The following is a 14,080-nucleotide window of genomic DNA, read 5'->3' on the forward strand; positions in this document are numbered from 1 at the left end:
AACTTTAATCTCTTCAGAGTTCACACTTCATAGGCTCACTTTGTACCTCCACCCTTCTCAACTGTTAAATCACAGTGCTACGTTACACTCCATGAAACTTGTGGAACTATGAAAGTTCGTTTTGAAGGCCATGACCACAAAGGAGCCCTCACCAAAGCTAGAATGGAGAAGAAGCACAGTGAGGTCCAGACAAGGCCACTATGGCACGTGGGTGGCTCGCCTCCTACAGAGGCAAAGTAAGCAAACAATAAAAAAATGACTAGGCGAAACCCCAATTAAGACAAGATTTTTAAATCCCTGCTTGTTCACAACCCTCCCCCTGTTTTCTCCATGGCCACACTAACTAGCTCTTGGGCTCCTATGCTACTGGCAGTTCATGCAGGAAGAACCAGGAAAGAAAGTGATTTGGGACATTAAAGGTGGCTATGTCAGGCACACAACATCCTACCAGCACCACACATGCTGAGGAAGGGAGCCAGATTTCTCCCAGCACACTGGAGGAAGTGATCTACTGCCATCTGCCACTGCACCTCACAAAGCACACCTGCTGCAACCTATTTCCCTCAGGGTTCTTTGCCCTAAACACATTTATTTAACTGAAGCTTACATCAATTTTTGACCTAGAGCTCTATCAGACACCTTGTTACGTAAAATTCAGCACAGCACTCTTACCAGGAAAAACTTCTTGCCATGCATGCTTTCTACTTATTGATAAACAATGTGTTGCTAAAGTGCATTCATTTTAAAATACATACTAGGGCTGGGTGTGGTGGCACAGGCCTTTAATCCCAGCACACAGAAGGCAGAGGTCGGAGGATCACTGTGAGTTTGAGGCCACCCTGAGACTACACAGTGAATTCCAGGTCAGCCTACAGGGGGAGACCCTACCCCAAAAAACCAAACTGAATAAATACATACTATAGAAGTAAAACCAAAAGACAGTATTTACAAGTGTTTTTGTTTATGACATTCCAATCCTTTCACATATCTTTTGGATAATGCTGCTCATCGCTAAACAGTATGATACCACACAGTTTCATCAGATTAAGTAATAAGCAGGCATGTCTGTGTCACAGTCCCTCTCTGATAATCCCTAATTTTGAGGCACCTTGTAAAATAGTGAGATCACAGCAGGCACAAGGTTCACTTTAGTAGTTTCTAAATAATATCACTGTGTTTCTTCATTCTGTGGTTTCCTTGCAAGAATCTCTATGTAAGAGTCAGTTAAAACAAGACAATATAATTCACAAATTACATAAAGCTAAGTAGAATGAAAGCTTGTAGCAGTAACCTGAAGGATGCAACAAGCCCAGGAAGTGGAATGAGCAGGTGCAGTGTCACTGTTGCCCTGTGTGGTCCCTCCCTCCAAACACATGGATGACTGCCACCAGGCATGAACCCTGTTGTCAACATCAGAAATGAAGCTTCAGAGTACATGATCACCCATAGCTAACAATGGCCCTCTAGCCCAGCTGATACCACGCCCACCTATATGCACTTGCACACCACATGCGTATGCTTTGGAAAATACTAACCCAGATCCAGACCTTGCCTGCTGCACTCCTTTCATGGCATTGACCACTGAGGCTAATGGGTCATGTTTCCCCTATCTTTCCTCGGTGACCTATCTTTAGTTCTTTACTTCACTTTCCCTTTCCAACAGGACTCCCCAAGGTGAATGCACAGAGCAGACTCACTACATATTGCAATGGTTAAATAAACATTTCATTCTATACAGATTGGCAACAGACATGTCCACATGCACGACATGCATTTCTACAAACACATTCAGGTCATTCTGAGTTTAGATTTCTTGAGTCAACTCTTCTATCCAATCCTATGCACTGCATTTCATAAAGCAAGTCATCTGAAACAGTTTATAATTTAAGACATACACACATTCTTTACAAAGCGATATAGAAAACTAAAGGTGCATTTAAAATCATGACAACATACATTAAACTATTTGAGTCAGGCTGGAGATATGGTTTAGTGGTTAAAGCACTTGCCTATTAACCTGAACCCAAGGTGGCTTCCCCAGGACCCACATAAGCCAGATGCACAAGGTGGCACATGTGTCTGAAGTTCGTATGCAATGGCCAAAGGCCCTGATGTGCCCATTCTCTCCCTCTTTATTGCTCTCAAGTAAATTAACATAATTTTAAAAAAACTATTTGAGTCATCAAAAATCAAAATCACCAGACGTGATAAGCACACACCTTTAATTACAGCACTCAGGCAGCAGAGGTAGGATAGCCGTTAAGCTCTAGGCCACCCTGAAACTACATAGCAAATTGCAGGTTGGCCTGGGCTAGAGTGAGATCTACCTCAAAAAACAAAAACAAAAACAAACAAACAAACAAAAAACCCCCTCAAGAACATATGATGTACCTGCTAAAGAGCACCGTGTGCTATGTAAGCAAAGCCCACTCATTCTCTCGGGAACAATGTCTTGTCTGTGGGCTTGGTTTCTTTCAGTCACCAAATAGCTGCTTCTATAAACTATGCCAACATTTTATCTAAGATGAAAAAGGTATTAATCTTAGAACAGCCCTTCTTATGCTGGACTAAGCAGACATCTTCTAAGATCTGCTCACCTACACACAATTAGGAGGATTAGTTGTGAAAATTCTGCAAAATGACAAAACAGTAAGTCATGCGCAATCTCTAGCGGTATACTCATTTACTTCCTGACTCCTCTGAGAACCAGTGTATAGTATGGGCCTCTTCCTTAGGTCAAAGTACAAACATTAGGAAAGATAAGGTAGAAACATAATTTTATCTAAAATCCAATTGTCAGAAACAATTTTTTAAAATCCAAAATGTTATACAAAGGAGTAAGGTAAACATGAATTTTAATTTTATGGTGAATTTGGGAAATTCATCTGAAGAATTGAGAGGAAAAATTCAACCTTACCAGGATTGAGTGTGCTTTAAGATTATATTATCAAACAGACTGGAAGGCAGCTCTTTGTGCACAAGGTGCTGGGTTCAATCTCCAGTACAGAAACAAAAGTGGAGAGGGGACATTAATAAAATTAACTCATAGGGTTTGGAAAATGTCACAAAATTCAAGATGAATTGCTCACCAATCACATGATTATAGAGTTTAATCCCAAAAGGAACAATTTTTAAAAAGGATATAATTGAAAATCAGTATCCACTGAACTTTCCTCAACTGATCTACTTTAAAAAACAAAATGATAGGGGAAACCCTTCAACATATTGGTCTTGGCAAAGACTTTCTGAATACAACCCCAATTGCTCAGGCAATAAAACCACAGATTAATCACTGGGACCTGATGAAATTTCAAAGCTTTTGCACTGTAAAGGACACAGTGAAAAAAGCAAAGAGGCAACCTACAGAATGGGAAAAAAATCTTCACCAGCTATATGTCTGATAGAGGATTAATATCTAGGATATACAAAGAACTCAAAAAATTAAATAATAAGGAATCAAACAAGCTAATAAAAAAAATGGGCTATGGAGCTAAATAGAGCATTCTCAAAGGAAGAAATACGAATGGCATATAAGCATCTAAAAAATGTTCTACGTCACTAGCCATCAGGGAAATGCAGATTAAAACATTGAGGGGGGCTGGAAAGACGGCTTAGTGGTTAAGTGCTTGCCTGTGAAGCCTAAGGACCCCGGTTCGAGGCTCGATTCCCCAGGACTCACGTTAGCCAGATGCACAAGGAATTTGTCTACAGTGGCTGGAAGCCCTGGCACGCCCATTCTCATTCCCTCCCTCCCCCTCCCTCGCTCCCCCCACCTCTCTCTCTCTGCTTCTTTCTCTGTCGCTCTCAAATAAATAAATAAAACACTGAGATTCCATCTCACTCCTGTCAGATTGGCCACCATCATGAAAACAAATGATCATAAATGTTGGCGAGGATGTGGAAAAAGAGGAACCCTTCTACACTGCTGGTGGGAATGCAATCTAGTCCAGCCATTGTGGAAATCAGTGTGGAGGTTTCTAAAACAGCTAAAGATTGATCTACCATATGACCCAGCTATAGCACTCCTAGGCATATATCCGAAGGAATCATCTCATTTCCTTAGAAGTACGTGCTCAACCATGTTTATTGCTGCTCAATTTATAATAGAGGGAAATGGAACCAGCCTAGATGTCCCTCAACTGATGAGTGGATAATGAAGATGTGGCACATTTATACAGTGCAGTTCTACTCAGCAGTAAAGAAAAATGTTATGAAATTTGCAGAAAAATGGATGGTTCTGGAAAGGATTATACTAAGTGAGGTAACCCAGGCCCAGAAAGCCAAGCGCCACTTGTTCTCTCTCATATGTGGATCCTAGCTACAGGTGATTGAGCTTCTGTGTGAGAAGGAAAATACTTAATAGCAGAGGCCAATAAGTTAAAAAGGAGACATAAAGGGAAGAGAAAGGAAGGGAGGAGGGTACTTAATAGGTTGATATTGCATATATGTAAGTACAGTGATTGTGATGGGGAGGTAATATGATGGAGAATGGAATTTCAAAGGGGAAAGTGGAGGGGGGAGGGAATTGCCACGGGGTATTTTTTTTATAATCATGGAAAATGCTAATAAAAATTAAAAAAAAAAATGAACAGACTCCGTCAGTAACAAAGTAGCTCTAAAAACCCGCTGTGCACACAGAAAACCTCTGGCACAGGCAGTATTGTGTACCTGCCTCACGTGAAGGACATGCATGTGCATGTGCACATGCACACGTGAAGGACACTGCACACAGCAGAAGGTGAGCAGCACAAGAAGGGAAGGAGCACTGGCTGCCAGCATGGCTTACGGAAAGTGAGCTGAGTTCCGCTCTAGTGGCGGCCCTGACCATCTGTGTTTTCATGTTATCTGTTACTCAAGTGACCTGGGGAAAGTGGATCCACTGTGGAACGCAGTGCCCTTAGTTTTCTGACCATAATCCGTTCTCAAAGTTACTGCCTACATAAGAACAGAAGCCCACCCTGCCATCACAGCATCAGTCCACTGCTTCAGTGGAGCCCTTTCCACTGGTGGCAGGATATTGCAGGATCTCAAACTTGTATCACAAAGAACTATCAATATTTTAAAACTGATTTTCCCCCCGAGTAAAGAATACAATCAAAGACAAAGTCACAAACTCAACTACAGCAAGAGTGTTTTAAAGTAATGTGTGTGAGTCTCAGTGCTCTCTCTCCTTTACCCTCTGGACTTTGGGACTGCCTTCAGGTACAGTAAATGATGACTGACTCCTCTGACTAAGAGGAGGGAAGGCTGCCTCCACTCCCAGCCCACACCTCTGCACGTTACCCAAACAACATCCTTTGCAGGGCAATTTTTCTCCTGTTTCCCAAAAATCCTTCTCCCTGGCTCTCTAGCTCAAAGTACATGCCTTATTACCACTCATCTTGCCTTTTAAAAATATTTTTATTTATTTACAGAGAGTGGGGAGGCAGAGGAAGGGAAAGACGGAAGGAGAAAGGGCACAAACAAGATTACATCACTTTTGGGATCACTCTGGGTATGCAAGTGAGAGCCTTTCTCCCACTGAATCATCTCCGCAGCCACATCCCATTTTACTCCTTCCCCCACTGCTCTCTCCCTGCCCTCTTCTTTCCTCCCCCATTACAAGATGGACAAAAAGTTATCCATCTTAGTCTTCACCTCAAACCCACACCTAGTGATTTCAAGTGTATAGTAAGTTAAACTTAGTAGCTGGGTATGATGATGCCTATAACCCAGCACTCTGGACGCTGAGGCAGGAGGACTAGCTCTACATCATCTTCAGCTACATAATGAGTGTGAGGTCAGTCTGGGATACATGAGACCTTGTTTCAAAAAACAAACACATATTAGGGCTGGAGGGATGGCTTAGCGGTTAAGGCGCTTGCCTGCAAAGGCAAAGAAGCCAGGTTCAATTCCTCAGAACCCACGTTAGCCAGATGGTACAAGGGGCGCACGCGTCTGGAGTTCATTTGCAGTGGCTGGAGGCCCTGGCGCACCCATTCATATTCATATTCACATTGTCTTTCTCTGTGTCAAATATATATATATATTTTAATATTTTTTAAAAAAGAGCTTGTGGCGTTCCCAGTTCGCATGCCCACACAGTGCATCTTCACTATGAAAATCCTTTAACTTGGTAAGTTTAAGTGCTGCAGAACCCTTCCTGGTCACTTTTGTTCTGTGAGCACCCCCCACCTCCTCACTGCCCCTGCTGTATTCACTAGGCAACATTCCAAAATTTAAAACTAAACCCCACCCACTTGGCAGCTGGGAATTTAGCTTTTTTTTTTTTTTTTTTTTAAATTCATAAGGAGAAAAGGCGACAGTGGTTTCTTGGTGGGGCACTGCTCAGCCAGTCACTAATGACAAGGGCATGGAAGCTAGAGCCATCCCTGGCTTATTCCGGGCAGCAGCGCACCCAGAGTTCCTGGCCCTCCCTTGCCATGTAGAATTTCGCCAGCAACATGCAAGCAGGAGGGCAGACCGCCGCCGTCACTTCTCGGGAGCACGCCTCCTCCAGGAGCAGCCACTTGCAACCAAGGCAATCATAGTACAACAAATGGGGGAAAAAATCAAAATAAAAAGCCACCTTTCTAACTCTCAGTTTGCTTAAAATAGTGCTATACTTGAAGCCAATGGACATCGTTTTCCACACTCCCAGACAAACTTCAAAGTATTTCAAATCACTGTGTGTAAATTTAACTCATCACGTACTCCGCATCTGCTGTCACACCACTGGAAATACAGCTTTCACCTTCAGTGCTTCACAGTTCGTCCAGCCCCAAGCCCCTGACATGGTTTTTCTAGGGGCCACTTCACCTTGGGAAATGCTGTGTCTTCTGGCTAGTTGTGAGGTCACCCACACCCAACCTAAGCTTTCTGAGCACTGCAGACACCCCCAGGTGCCTGTTCATGTCCCTTCACGGGAAGGCATTTCACCTGACAGAAGCTGCATGCAGCTTCATAACCTGGAGAGAATGAGAAGAAGGGTTACTAGTTAAATGGCCATTCCACCTCCACAGGTACCATTAAAAAAAAAAAAAAATCAATGGCAATAAAACTGTTCAATGACAATAAAATTACTGGATATTTTTATACTCCCTCACAAAATCTATTTTAGGAATATTAAGATAGATGCTACTAACACAAACTTTATCTGAAATTCAGAAAGTTGGGAGTACAATTGATGTGCTAAATGTAGAAAATTGGGCTGAGAGATGGCTTAGCAATTAAGGTGTTTGCCTACAGAGCCAAAGGACCCTGGTTCAATTCTCCAGGACCAACATAAGATGGAGGCACATGCATCTGGAGTTCATTTGCAGTGGCTAGAGGCCCTGGAGCACCCATTTTCTCTCTCCCTCTCTCTGCCTCTTTCTCTCTCAATAAATAAAGTTTTTTTTAAATAAAATAAAAATAAAGGTAGAAAACAACTATTACCATTTATTCTTAAACCATGAAATGTTCTATTGATGCAACCAGCCTAGGCATCCTAAAGCATTATGCCCTCCAGGGCTCCTAATAGAAATAAATATAACCATTATCATTTAAAGACATTCCCCAGGTTTCGCTCTTTAGGATGTTTAGTTTAAATCTGGTACTGTTCATGACTTCAAGTCACAACAGCTGGGGGGCCCAAAGAATGTTCTCTAGCATTAGGTAAGGTGCTTTGAGGTCCCTGAAGACCCTCCTTGAGGCTCTGCCATTCAGAATGGTGGGAAGCTAACAGACTACTGGGTACACACAGCCTGAGAACAAGCAGGTCTTCCTTCACCAGGGACTTCTGGCCCCAACAGACTAAGGCAGACAGACAGGAAACCCATTCTCACCTTGCTGGCAGGCTGACACAGGTTATAAATAAGCCAAGTATGGATGCCCTCAGGTGCTTAGACAAGAACCTGGATATCCACTTGCAAGTCTGCCCAGTTTCTAATGGCCACCAGACAGAAGGACACTTAACTTCCTGCACCTCCTTCTCATTACCTGAGTATTTTGTTTGTACCAAACAAGCTAAGTGCCTTTCCACATTCCTTTAATGTTGGGCCCTTTCATTTGTTTCCTTTACAGTTTTCCAATTATGTTAATAAACAGAACCCAAAGATTCTCTGCAACTGCTTCCTCTCCCGGACTGGGGTTAAAGATATGCATGGCCACGCCCACCTGTTCAAGAGGGTACTGGAAATTTGAACTCATATAGTCTCAGGCCCTCATGATTGTGCAGGAAGCTCTCTTAACCACTGAACGTATCTCCAGACCTGTTCTGACCCTGATGGTCACCTGGGGAATTGAACCTGGGTCCTTTGGCTTTGCAGGCAAACGTCTTAACCACTAACCCATCCCTCCAGCCCAATCGATGGTCACTTGGAATAGTTTGTGACTAGTGCAGCATCTGGATGTGTCATCAAAATAGCTTTAAAACATTAACTGGAAGCTCCTCACAGATTTGCACTCACTTCAAGGCCTTGAGGACAGTGAGCACACAGCTCTTCCAGGTGTCTGCTACCTTGGAAGGTTTAACATGCATTACTATCAATGCTACCAGCAAACATCTCTGTCCACAGGGTGAAAACCTTTGAACTTGGTCAAGACAGTGACTCTTCCTCAAAGGAAATAAAACAGGACGCCCCACTTGGAACTTAGCTAAATTCTACTTCATTTGCATAAGACTGATAGGGAGATCCATATAAGGCAAAAGTGGCTACTTCTTACACAAGCCAAAGAAACAGGAGTAAAAGCAGAATGGGTGAAATGGCCATTCAAGAGCCACTGGCCACTCTGACCCATCCATGTGCAGTTTCCCAGGGCTATGCAAGGTAGGAAGCACTATGGAACCACAGGACCAGGAACAACGGCCTTTTACATGCTTGACAGAGTGTGAACTGCGGCTTGCTTTCTTATCCTCACATCATCATCTGCACACCATGTCCAGTCAAACTCGGGGCTTACATGTAGGATGGGAGAGCAATAACTGCCCTACCTCCTACTCTGAGGAATTCAAGTCCATCCCAGGCCACTACAGATGCTTCTAGAATTCATTTTTTTAAAATACAACACTTTTTTATTTTATTTTTTTAAATATTTTTTATTTATTTATTTATTTGAGAGCGACAGACACAGAGAGAAAGACAGATAGAGGGAGAGAGAGAGAATGGGAGCGCCAGGGCTTCCAGCCTCTGCAAACGAACTCCAGACGCGTGTGCCCCCTTGTACATCTGGCTAACGTGGGACCTGGGGAACTGAGCCTCGAACCGGGGTCCTTAGGCTTCACAGGCAAGCGCTTAACCACTAAGCCATCTCTCCAGCCCTAGAATTCATTCTTTTGAAGCCACTTGTCTCTTCAAAATCTGAGACATTCCTCAGCATCTATTGAAAGTTTACTTAAGAAGCAGGAGAGGTGGGTGACCTGCCATTCCTAAGGCCGAGACAAAAAGGAGAGAAGGGGAAAGAGAAAGGTCTAATGACCCAAAATCACATAATAAAGAACTTTGTCATGGTACTTTCATCAAAAGACACAACTAGATTCTTAGACAGAAATAAAATGTGGCCTGTCAAACCCTTTTCCTGTCCAATATTAAACTCACAGAGGAAGGGCGAGACAGGGGGAGAAGAAAATCATCAGGAAGCCTTTGAGGGAATCCATCTGTGATGTACTGCATGCTGTTTTGTGGGGCGCCGCCATTTCCTCACTGTTGTTAGTTATCATGTGCCTACTACTACTTGCCCTACTTTGTGTCTGCACTAAGAACACCAAGGCAAAGAAAACCTGAAGTCTGTGTTCTAATGGAGGACAAATAAAATGCATATATTACAGCATATGCAGGAGTCTAAGTTTTCAGTTCCCCAAGCCGAACTTTTATAAAATGAAGAGGTCCTGTAACTTTAACTTTAGCACAGTGACGATTTGGTTGCATTAGTTATAAACACAGAGTAGTAACTTGAGATAACTATTGAAGTAAAATAGCTTAGCCAAAGTAGAACCTAGAGAGATAATCAAGTTGGCTTTGGTTTAGTTATCTGGTTGGTTCTCCTGACAATTCTGGCTGCCTCAGCCTCCTGAGTACTAAGGTTACAGGATGAGCTGGTGTGCCTGGCTAATAATCAAGTTTTAACACAAAAGAAACCAAAGCAATTCCATGTGCCTATCTTCCCACTCTATTCTAAATAAAGTCTGTTCCCAGAAACTCCTTCAACATAAGGTGGCCCATCTCTCATTCCCCAATGAATGGTTAGATTCCTACATAACTGGGAGTTCAAGACCTGCCCCCCACCTCACTGCAGGGTCTCCCCCAGCCCAAGCTGACCCGGTGTTGCAGTCTGGTTCACATTGCTGGTAGAAATCACCCAACTAAAAGCAGCTTGTGGGGAAAAAGAGGTTTATTTTGGCTTACATTCTTGAGTGGAATCCCCACGATGGCAGGGGAAAACAATGGCATGAGCAGAGGGGGGACATCACCCCCTGACCAACATAAGGTGGACAATAGCAACAGGAGGGTGTACCATACACTGGCAAGGAAAAACTGGCTATAACACCCATAAGCCTGCCCCCAACAATACACTCCCACCAGGAGGCTTTAATTCCCAAATATCCACCAGCTGGGAACCTAGCATTCAGAACATTTTAGTTTATGGGGGACACCTGAATCAAACCACCACTCCTGGAATTCACTATGTGGTCTCAGTGTGGCGTTGAAGCCACTTCTCAGCGGTACTCCTCCTTTGGACTACCGAATGCTGGGCTTAAAGGCGTGCGCCACCAAGCCCAGTCTGTAGACAGTCAATGATTCCACAATCAATGATTAGGGAAGCGAAGCTACAGCCACTTCAAAGAGTGCGATCACTAAAACCTAACTCTATCAAGAATGGTTGCTGTATAAGCCGGGCGTGGTGGTGCACGCCTTTAATCCCAGCACTTGGGAGGCAGAGGTAGGAGGATCGCCGTGAGTTCAAGGCCACCCTGAGACTACAGAGTTAATTCCAGGTCAGCCTGGACCAGAGTGAGACCCTACCTCGAAAAACCAAAAAAATAAAATAAAATAAAATAAAGAATGGTTGCTGTGAGAGTGTCGAATGGTGAAAACCGCTGTGACGTGACAGAGCTACTCACTGCGCGCAGGCCTGGGCGACATGGTCTTCCAGTTGCATGGCTCACCGAGTCCACACCTCTGTGACTACTTTCCATACCCACAGAGCATGCTGAGAACCAACCACAGGACACAAACACGTGCACAGCCTAGGCCTCAGCAGTGACCTCCAGTCAGCCTTCCCTCCTTCAAGGAGGACACCTTGCTGTCAGCTGCATCAAATTTCATGGAGCCCAGAACAGGCTTATAACTCACAGAACGGACCACCTTAATGTCTCATCCCTCTAAGCCGGTGCCTCCGGTGTCTCAGAGTCCAATTTTTTCGGGCTGTCCCTTTCTCGCTGCTACCTAGAGCATGCCCTCATCACGAAGACTTAGCTGTTCTACCCCCTGAAGCTGCCCTCCCCGGGGCCTCTGCAAACAGTGATGGTAATGACTAAATCCTTGCACACAAAGCCTAGGAATAGTTAAATAATTAACCAAAGTCATGCAATTAACTAATGTCAGAAGCTGACTTAAGTTCTTCTAATTGACTCCACAATTATTTTCATTCTATTTTGACTATCTCCACCCATTCTTTAATTTCTCCAGTATATTCTCCACACATGCCAAGTTCTAGCTCTCCACTAAAACACCTTGCCAGTCTACTTCATGCTGTCTCCTCTCTTCTAGTTGACATAGCCAACATCTCTGCACTTTGCATGGGTTACCTTGTTTATTTCCAAAAGCACCTTGAAAAGGCAGGAACTTACCTGCCAAAGTACACCAACAGCTCTACCTTCATAACACTACACCATTTGCTTCACATTCATGCAATGAGACGTAACCGCCACTTCAAAGAGTGTGGCCACTAAAACCTAAGCCCCTTGAGGGAATACTAAATTCTCTCCCCAAAACTAGAATTTGCTGGGTGTGGTGGCATACGCCTTTAATCCCCAAATGTGGGAGGATCACTGCGAGTTCAAGGCCAGCCTGAGACTACATAGTCATTTCCAGGTCAGCCTGGGCTAGGGAGAGTCCCCATCTGGAAAAATCAAATCAAAACACAACTACAAACAAGATTCTTGACTTGTTTCTTGTCCAGAATTCTTTCTATTAAAACCTGTGCCTTCTGTTAAGGGATACCATATTTATGTTAAACCACACACAAAGTAAGTTTTCATAATCCTCAATGTCATAAAGAATGGCTGAGGAAGACTCAAGAAACATGTTGGAGCTAATGATATAGGAGGTAGAACTAGCCAAGCACATCTGAAGACCTGTTCCAGTGCAAACACGAAGAGAGGAGGAGGCGGCAGCGCCAGAGATGACTCAGTGGATACAGTACTTGCTACTCAAGCTATAGAACCCAACTTCCATTTCTACATAAAAAGCTGTGAGGTGAGCTGAGCTGGGCTTCTGTAATCACAGCATACTAATGGCAAAATGGAAAGCAAATAGCAGAATTTCACACACAAAAATAAAGATGCTAGCTGTATACACACTGCATTTTAAAAAGAACTTATAGGGCTGGAGGGATGGCTTAGTGGTTAAGTAGTTTGCCTGCAAAGCCAAAGGACCCAGGTTCAATTCCCCAGGACCCATGTTAACCAGATGCACAAGGGGGCGTATGCATCTGGAGTTGGTCTGCAATGGCTGGAGGCCCTGGCGCACCCATTCTCTCCCCTTCTCTTGCTTTCTCTGTCAGATAAATAAATAAATAAAATTAAAAAAAAAAAAAAGAACTTATAAACTGCCTGGCATGGTGGCATACACCTTTAATACTAGCACTCAGGAGCAGAGGTAGGAGGATTACCATGTGTTCTAGGCCTCCCTCAGACTTCACAGTGAGTGAATATCCAGGTCAGCCTGGGCTATATAGTGAGACCCTACCTCAAAAAAAAAAAAAAAAAAAACTTATAAAGTACCCACAAAATACTTTTTCAGAAGTATTTATTTTAACAACAACAACAAAGAGCCAGGGTGGTGACACACACACACCTTTAATCTCATCACTTGGGGAGCCTGACGTAGGAGGATTGCTGTAAAATCAAGGCCAGCCTGAGACTACACAGTGAATTCCAGGTCAACCTGGTGTAAGAGTAAGACTTTACCTTGAAGGAAAAAAAAAAAGACAGCAACTCAGGAGACAAGAGGTGGGGGATCGCTGTGAGTTTGAGGCCAGCTTAGGACTAATAAAGTGAGTTCCAGGTCAACCCAGGATACAAAAAGATCCTACCTCAAAGAAAAAAATTACAAAAGAAAAAATCAAGAAAATTCCTGATATTTTTAAATATTTATCAGAGAGAGAGAATGGACACTCCAGGACATCCAGCCACTATAAATGAACTGTAGATGCTTGTGCAACTGGCTTTACATGGGTACTGGGGAACTGAACCTGGGTCCTTTGGCTTGACCGGCAAGAACCTTACTGCTAAACTGTCTCCCCAGGCCCCTAATTAACATTTTTAAGCCAAGCCTTTCATTGAGAAATCTTATATGAGATGTCAATATATCTTCCTGTGCAGTCTACCTGCTCCAGAAACCAGCCCCAGTTCTAGTTCACACATGGTTCACATTCCAGCCACCCTCTTAACTTCAGAACTCACATCACACTAATAATGACATTTTATCTTTTCATTTAAATGTTATTTATATGTGTGTACATGAGCATGTGTGAGCATACCAAAGCCTCCTACCACAACAAAGGAGTACCAGGTGTTGGCACCACTCATTGTATGCAGCATACATGGTGGCTTAGGAACTGAACCCAGGCAGCAGGCTTTAATGGCTGAACGTCTTCCTCTTTTTTTTTTTTTTTAAAAGCACTAGGAATTGAATACTCAAGGCCTCACACATACTAGGCAAGCACTCTACCACTGAACTATATCTGCAGCCCTTTTTTTCTTTTGACTTAAACACAGGATTTCATTAGGTTAGCCACACCGGGAGGGAGGGAGGGAGGGAGGAAGGAAGGAAGGAAGGAAGGAAGGAAGGAAGGAAGGAAGGAAGGAAGGAAGGAAGAAAATTTCCTTCTGGGGCTG

At 43.5% G+C, this 14,080-nt stretch overlaps 1 protein-coding gene across 5 annotated transcripts in view; it reads right to left on the reverse strand.

The window, feature by feature from the left end:
* The window catches only part of Tbl1xr1 (TBL1X receptor 1), a 141,578-nt gene that overhangs the window by 82,414 nt on the left and 45,084 nt on the right, over window positions 1–14,080 (reverse strand). The window lies entirely within an intron of this gene.

Source organism: Jaculus jaculus, chromosome 11 (assembly GCF_020740685.1).
Source record: "Jaculus jaculus isolate mJacJac1 chromosome 11, mJacJac1.mat.Y.cur, whole genome shotgun sequence".
Classification (NCBI taxonomy): Eukaryota; Metazoa; Chordata; class Mammalia; order Rodentia; family Dipodidae; genus Jaculus; species Jaculus jaculus.